This window comes from Myxine glutinosa, chromosome 5, assembly GCF_964187855.1.
Source record: "Myxine glutinosa chromosome 5, kmMyxGlut1.1, whole genome shotgun sequence".
In the NCBI taxonomy this organism is placed as follows: domain Eukaryota; kingdom Metazoa; phylum Chordata; class Myxini; order Myxiniformes; family Myxinidae; genus Myxine; species Myxine glutinosa.
In genome coordinates this window covers 16,785,079-16,791,829 of record NC_136265.1, presented here as the reverse complement: position 1 = coordinate 16,791,829, position 6,751 = coordinate 16,785,079, and the positions used below count along the sequence as shown (strand labels likewise).

At 48.7% G+C, this 6,751-nt stretch overlaps 3 non-coding genes across 3 annotated transcripts; 2 read left to right on the top strand and 1 right to left on the bottom strand.

The window, feature by feature from the left end:
- The first annotated feature begins 442 nt into the window (after positions 1–442).
- On the top strand, positions 443–606 carry LOC137428810 (U1 spliceosomal RNA). The gene has a single exon (XR_010984764.1). It is a non-coding gene; the product is annotated as a U1 spliceosomal RNA (small nuclear RNA).
- Positions 607–2,543: 1,937 nt separating this feature from the next.
- On the top strand, positions 2,544–2,704 carry LOC137428811 (U1 spliceosomal RNA). Its single transcript, XR_010984765.1, has one exon. It is a non-coding gene; the product is annotated as a U1 spliceosomal RNA (small nuclear RNA).
- A 3,649-nt stretch (positions 2,705–6,353) lies between these two features.
- LOC137428805 (U1 spliceosomal RNA) lies at positions 6,354–6,517 on the bottom strand. The gene has a single exon (XR_010984760.1). It is a non-coding gene; the product is annotated as a U1 spliceosomal RNA (small nuclear RNA).
- Between the last annotated feature and the right edge of the window lie 234 nt (positions 6,518–6,751).

The window sequence follows — 6,751 nt, the reverse complement described above, 5'->3', positions numbered from 1 at the left end:
CAATATCAGGCGTCATGACGTCATGCGTCGATATAGTAATTTGCGTCATAACGCACGAGGCGTCATGACGTAACGGCTTCCTCGGAAGGCATGCAGCCGCTAAATCGTTTATGATGTGCTCCAATATTAGGCGTCATGACGTCATGCGTTGCTATAGTACTTTGCGTCATAACGTCACGAGGCGTCATGACGTAACGGCTTCCTCGGAAGGCATCCAGCCGCTAAATCGTTTATGATGTGCTCCAATATCAGCAGCAAAGCGAGAAATTCTCCAAATATATAAATCAGAATATCGAACCGAATATTCCAATTGGGATTTGTTTACAAATATCGCGCAAAATTCACCATTTAAATAGATATTCAGAGGAAGGTGTTGATTACGTCCTGGTCAAGTAAGGCGGTGCTCGCACTAAGGCAAGGGAGACCGTGGGGTGAACAACTCATACTTACCTGACAGGAGAAATACCGTGATCAAGAAGGCGGTGTTCTCAGGGCGAGGCCGACCCATTGCACTCCGGGCTGGTTGACCCTTGCGATTTCCCCAAATGTGGGAAACTCGACTGTACAATTTGTGGTAGTGGGGGACTGCGTTCGCGCTATCCCCTGATCTTTAACCTAAAAACAGACGAAGCGTGGATGTGGATGAAGCTGTTAGTCAGACCGGTTCGCAAATGGATGTGGCGGATCATCTGGACTAAAGTGATAAACTTGCCTCACATGCTGCGCAGAGCTTGAGCTTGCCATTTTTGGTAGGAACTTTTTGGCTTTCTCTTATCTCCCCCTGCCTGTTCTGGCTGGAGTTCCCCAACACAGTGTTCTGGGCCCTGTGTTTTTTCTGGTCTTCTTCGATGATCTCTCTGACTCTTGAAAATCCTCTCTATCTCTTTGCTGAAGACTCCACTCTCTGCCGCTCCATCCCTCAGATCGGCAGTCTGCAGCCTCCTCACTCTCTGCCGCTCCATCCCTCAGATCGGCAGTCTGCAGCCTCCTCACTCTCTGCCGCTCCATCCCTCAGATCGGCAGTCTGCAGCCTCCTCACTCTCTGCAGACCTGGACAAAATCACAGACTGGGCAAACAAGTGGAACATGTCTTCCAATCCTGACAAAGCTCATTATGTCTTTTCGAAAAGACCGACTGGACAACCCTCCCATCTACTTTCTCAACAATCCTCTCCAAGTTCTGTCACTCAATCTCTTGGGTCTCACAATCTGCCATGATCTTTCCTGGGAGAAACACATTTCCAAGCTGGCTTCCAAAGCCAGTCACCGACTGGGCATCCTCCGTCGTGCGAACTCCTTCCTTGGCACACCTGAGCTCCTCACCGCATACAAGGCTTTCATCCGCAGCTCTATGGAATACTGCTCTCCCCTCTGGTCTGGTGCTCCTGCCTCACACCTAATGCCGCTTCACGCTGTTGAAACCAAAGCGTTCAGAATCATTGGAATCTCCCGCGATGACGCTATCTCTGAGGGCCTCTCACTTACTCACCGCAGGCAGGTTTGTGGTCTTTCCGTCTTCTACCGACTCCTCTCCAGCCTTGCCCCCCCAGCTCTCTCTGTGCTTTGTCCCCCCAATATTCCTTCAGGTCGCACAAGATCTGCCTGCAACCCTCTTATGGTTAAACTGCCAAAATCAAGACTCTCTGCTCACCTTCACCCTTTCATTCCCCTTTTCTCCCGCCTCTGGAACAAACTCTCCCACTCCCTTCAATCCCCATTCCCTCCTCCCTCAAGGTCTTTAAAACAGCTGGTCACCAGCATCTATCTCGGCATTGTCTATGCCCGGGCGTCATAGTGACCTGGCATAGTTACACGTAAACGGTTTACTTCCATCACGGCTGGTAGGTGTCACGCGTGGCCTTGCCCGAACAGTCGAATGTCCGTATTCTGGGTGTAATCAGGCAGAATCGGTGTCACATTACATGTGGTCATGTGTATTTGCCCAAAGGTCTTGGGGCATCACCAACGTGCGTTGGCTCTCCACTTTGCTCCCAAATATGAATTTAACATATGAGGTGGTTACAAATGGACTAACAGGGCGAGTTCCTCTGTTGCAGAAGTCAACATATTGGAGGATCACATGTGCAACGAAGATGGCGCTGTGGAAGTGCAGATGCTTGGCCATCTTTGGAAGGGACAAGTGGGACCCTGGCCTTTTTGTGGCTATTTTCCTGAGCGAGATAGCCAATTGCTCGAGACTTTTGGGAAGAGCCTCCGTCAGAGAGAAGGCTTTGTGGAAAAAGATGTTTCCCAAGCCGGGGCGCTACCCCCTGATTGTTAGTTTACTTGATTTGTTAAATACTTCATGAAAGTATGGAAAGTACTGTGAAGCAATGGATTTGCTAAATGATCTGGACATTGGAAAGGAGTTGTTTCACCATGGGCATACGAGGTTTGGTGTATGGCTTTAATTTTGAATGCAATGGGGTTTTTCTTTTTTTGGGAGCAATATGAGGGAAGCAAGGGATTTGCGAAATGTTCCGAACATTGGAAACTTGTTTCTTTGGTGAGGTTTGTTTATGGTTTTATTTGTTGACTATTGTTGACTTGCACTATCGAATTTTTCAATAAAACAATATGGTGTTCTCAGGGCGAGGCCGACCCATTGCACTCCGGGCTGGTTGACCCTTGCGATTTCCCCAAATGTGGGAAACTCGACTGTACAATTTGTGGTAGTGGGGGACTGCGTTCGCGCTATCCCCTGATCTTTAACCTAAAAACAGATGAAGCATGGATGTGGATGTAGCTGTTAGTCAGACAGCTTCGCAAATGGATGTGGACCTTCTGGACTAAAGTGATAAACTTTCCTCACATGCTGCGCAGAGCTTGAGCTTTCCATTTTTGGTAGGAACTTCCTTGCTCCTTTCAGCTTTAACTCCTTTAAAGACCACGACCATGGAGGAAGTGCACAAGCCAAAGAAAACAACAAAAAAAACCTTTAGCTCCTGAACTATATGTCCTCACCTGACAAGGTGGAGAACTTGCTGTCAACCCTCGACTCTGATTCTGCAACTGGACCAGATGTCATCAGCCCACGGGTCCTAAAATCCTGCTCTGCCGCTCTTTCCCACCCTCTCTCTGTTCTCTTCACCCTCTCATTTGCTCAAGGTCATCTGTCATCAGTTTGGGAATCAGTCAACATTTCCGCTTTACATAAAAAGGTACAAAAACAGATCCTTGCAACGACAGACCAATCAGCCTGCTCCCAATTATCAGCAAAGTCATGGAATCCATCATTGCTTCTGATATGAAATCTTTCCTCTTCTCCAATGGCTTGATCTCTGATCATCAAGTTGGATTCAGACCTGGTCACTCTACTCTGGACATGCTGCTTCTGCTGTCTCAACAATGGATGGAGGTCCTCAATGTCAAACAGGAAATTAGAGCTGTCTCCCTTGACATATGTGCCTTCGATACGGTCTGGCACCCCACCCTGCTCACAAAACTCTCCTCCTATGGTATCCATGGAAATCTCCATGCATGGCTTGCGGACTTCCTCTCTGGTCGTAGGCAACGTGTGGCCCTGAATGGGTTTCTCTCACCTCCCCTTCCTCTTCAGGCTGGAGTTCCCCAACACAGTGTTCTGGGCCCTGTATTTTTTCTGGTCTTCATCAATGATCTCTCTGACTCTCTTGAAAATCCTCTCTATCTCTTTGCTGATGACTCCACTCTCTGCCGCTCCATTCCACATCCCTCAGATCGGCAGTCTGCAGCCTCCTCACTCTCCGGACACCTGGACAAAATCACAGACTGGTCAAACAGTGGAACATGTCTTTCAATCCTGACAAATCTGATTATGTCTCTTCGAAAAGACCGTCTGGAGAACCCTCCCATCTACTTTTTCAACAATCCTCTCCAAGTTCTGTCACTCAATCTCTTGTGTCTCACAATCTGCCATGATCTTTCCTGGGAGAAACACATTTCCAATCTGGCCTCCAAAACCAGTCGCCGACTGGGCATCCTCCGCCGTGCGAAGCCTTTCCGTGGCACACCTGAGCTCCTCACCACATACAAGGCTTTCATCCGCAGCTCAATGGAATACTCCTCTCCCCTCTGGGCTGGTGCTCCTGCCTCACACCTAGCTCGGCTTCACGCTGTTGAAACCAAAGCGTTCAGAATCATAGGAATCTCCCGCGATGAAGCTAACTCCAAGGGCCACTCACTCACTCACCGCAGGCAGGTTGGTGGTCTTTCCGTCTTCTACAGACTCCTTTCTGGCCTAGCCCCCCCAGGTCTGTCACCCGAATACTCGTGCAGGTCGCACAAGATCTGCAAGCAACCCTCTTATGGTTAAACTGCCAAAATCAAGACTCTGCTCACCTTCACTCTTTCATTCCTCTTTTCTCCCACCTCTGGAACAAAGTCTCTCACTTTCTTCAATCACACTCATCCCTCCAGGGCTTTAAAACAGCTGTTCACCACCATCTCTTATCTTCCCCCATCCCCTTTGGAGCCATTGGATCATGTGAACAACGGCGTCAAGATGACGTTTAGTTCTATTGATATTCAGCAGCAAAGCGAGACATCTGATTTTGGCAGTTTAACCATAAGAGGGTTGCTTGCAGATGTTGCGCGACCTGTCGGAGTATTTGGGGGACAGAGCTGGGGGGGGGGGGCGGGAGGGCTAGGCCATAGAGGAGTCGGTAGAAGACAGAAAGACCACCAACCTGCCTGCGATGAGTAAGTGAAAGGCCCTCAGAGATAGCTTCATCGCGGGAGAATCGAATGATTCTGAACGCTTTGGTTTCAACAGCGTGAAGCGGCATTAGGTGTGAGACAGGAGTACCAGCCCGGAGGGGAGAGCAGTATTCCATTGAACTGTGGATGAAAGCCTTGTATATGATGAGGAGCTCAGGTGTGCCAAGGAAGGACATCGCACGACGGAGAATGCTCAGTCGGTGACTGGCTTTGGAGGCCAGCTTGGAAATGTGTTTCTCCCAGGAAAGATCATGGCAGATTGTGAGACCCAAGAGATTGAGTGACAGAACTTGGAGAGAATTGTTGAGAAAGTAGATTGGAGGGTTGTCCAGTCGGTCTTTTCGAAGAGACATAGTGAGATTTGTCAGGATTGAAAGACATGTTCCATTTGTTTGCCCAGTCTGTGATTTTGTCCAGGTCTGCAGAGAGTGAGGAGGCTGCAGACTGCCGATCTGAGGGATGAGGTATGGAGCGGCAGAGAGTGGAGTCTTCAGCAAAGAGACAGAGAGGATTTGCAAGCGAGTCAGAGAGATCATTGATGAAGACCAGAAATAGTACAGGGCCCAGAAAACTGCCTTGGGGAACTCCAGCCAGAATAGGCAGGGGGAGATGAGAGAAATCCATTCAGGGCCACACGTTGCCTACGACCAGAGAGGAAGTCCACAAGCCACGAGTGGAGATTTCCATGCATACCATAGGGGGAGAGTTTGGTGAGCATGGCAGAGTGCCAGACCATATCGAAGGCACGTGATAAGTCAAGGGAGACAGCTCTGATTTCCTGTTTGGCTTTGAGGACCTCCATCCATTGTTGAGACAGCAGAAGCAGCATGTCCAGAGTAGAGTGACCTGCTCTGAATCCAAATTGATGATCAGAGATCAAGCCATTGGAGAAGAGGAAGGATTTGATATCCGAAGCAATGATGGATTCCATGACTTTGCTGATAATTGGGAGCAGGCTGATTGGTCTGTAGTTGCAAGGATTTGTTTTTGCACCTTTTTATGTAAAGCGAAATGTTGACCGATTTCCAAACTGATGGCAGATGACCTTGAGCAAAAGAGAGGGTGAAGAGAACAGAGAGAGGGTGGGAAAGAGCGGCAGAGCAGGATTTTAGGACCCGTGGGATGATGACGTCTGGTCCAGTTGCAGAATCAGAGTCGAGGGTTGACAGCAAGTCTCCACCTTGTCAGGTGAGGACACAAAGTTCAGGAGCTAAAGGTTTTTTTTGGCTTGCGCACTTCCTCCATGGTCGTGGTCTTTAAAGAAGTTAAGACCCCCCCCCCCCCCCCCCCCCTCTCTCCAACAACCTCCAGCCCTCTCCCTTTAATAGATCTCCCGATATCCCTGCTCTCTACTTGTGTGTGTTTCCCTCTCTCTGCCCCTCTTGTCTCCCGCTCCTTTCATTTTATGTTTGTTTGTCTTTTTTTGTGTTTAATGCGTTAGCTCTCACACGAGCCTCGACCTTTTATACAAAAAAAAAAAAAAAAAAAAAGGTGCAAGGAGCAAGGAAGTCCCTACCAAAAATGGCAAGCTCAAGCTCTGCGCAGCATGTGAGGAAAGTTATCACTTTAGTCCAGAAGGTCCACATCCATTTGCGAACCGGTTTGACTAACAGCGACATCCACATCCACGCTTCATCTGTTTTTAGGTTAAAGATCAGGGGATAGCGCGAACGCAGTCCCCCACTACCACAAATTGTACAGTCGAGTTTCCCACATTTGGGGAAATCGCAAGGGTCAACCAGCCCGGAGTGCAATGGGTCGGCCTCGCCCTGAGAACACCGCCTTCTTGATCACGGTATTTCTCCTGTCAGGTAAGTATGAGTTGTTCACCCCACGGTCTCCCTTGTCTTAGTGCGAGCACCGCCTTACTTGACCAGGACGTAATCAACACCTTCCTCTGAATATCTATTTAAATGGTGAATTTTGCGCGATATTTGTAAACAAATCCCAATTGGAATATTCGGTTCGATATTCTGATTTATATATTTGGAGAATTTCTCGCTTTGCTGCTGATATTGGAGCACATCATAAACGATTTAGCGGCTGGATGCCT